The sequence below is a fragment of the Cicer arietinum genome, chromosome 5 (assembly GCF_000331145.2).
Source record: "Cicer arietinum cultivar CDC Frontier isolate Library 1 chromosome 5, Cicar.CDCFrontier_v2.0, whole genome shotgun sequence".
In the NCBI taxonomy this organism is placed as follows: Eukaryota; Viridiplantae; Streptophyta; class Magnoliopsida; order Fabales; family Fabaceae; genus Cicer; species Cicer arietinum.
In genome coordinates this window covers 10709586-10710399 of record NC_021164.2, presented here as the reverse complement: position 1 = coordinate 10710399, position 814 = coordinate 10709586, and positions in this window count along the sequence as shown.

Below are 814 nucleotides of genomic sequence, written 5' to 3'. Positions count from 1 at the left end.
TTCTGTGGATTTTCGTACCACCTGACTAAAATAGACAAAAATTCGTATTTTTGAACAATATGATGGTTAGTGTTTGAAATCTGGTATGGAACCCGAAACACAGTTATACATTTTGGAGAAGAATGCTATAAGGGTCTCCCAGTCCCAAATTTCATCTAGCTTTTTCGGCGATTTTCGTACCACCCAACAAAAACGGACCAAAATTCGTATTTTCGGACTAGACGATGGCTTGTGTTTAAAATCGGGCGTAGAGCCAAAAAAACAGTTATAAATTTTTGAGAAGAATCCTATAAGGGTCTCCCAGTTCTCGATTTCATCTGGACTTTTCGGGCCTATAAGGGTCTCCTGGTCGTCGATTTCATCTAGACATTTCAGTCGATTTTCGTACCTAACGACAAAAATATGCCAAAATCTGTATTTTCGGACTATACGATGGCTAGTGTTTGAATTTTGGCGCGGAACCCGAAAAACAGTTTTAAAATTTGGAGAAGAATGATATAAGAGTCTCCCAGACTAAAAACAGTTATCTGGCCTTTTTTGTCGATTTTCGTACCACCTGACTAAAGGGGACCGAAATTTGTATTTTCGAACAAAACGATGGTAAGTGTTTGAAATCTGGCACTAAACCCGAATCACAGTTATAAATTTTAAGAAGAATGCTATAAGGGTCTCCCAGTCCTCGATTTCATCTAAACCTTTCAGGAGATTTTCATACCACCTGACTAAAATGGACCAAAATTCGTATTTTCGAAAAAGACTATGGCTAGTGTTTAAAATCTGAGGTGAAGCCCGAAAAACAGTTATAAGAGAAAAA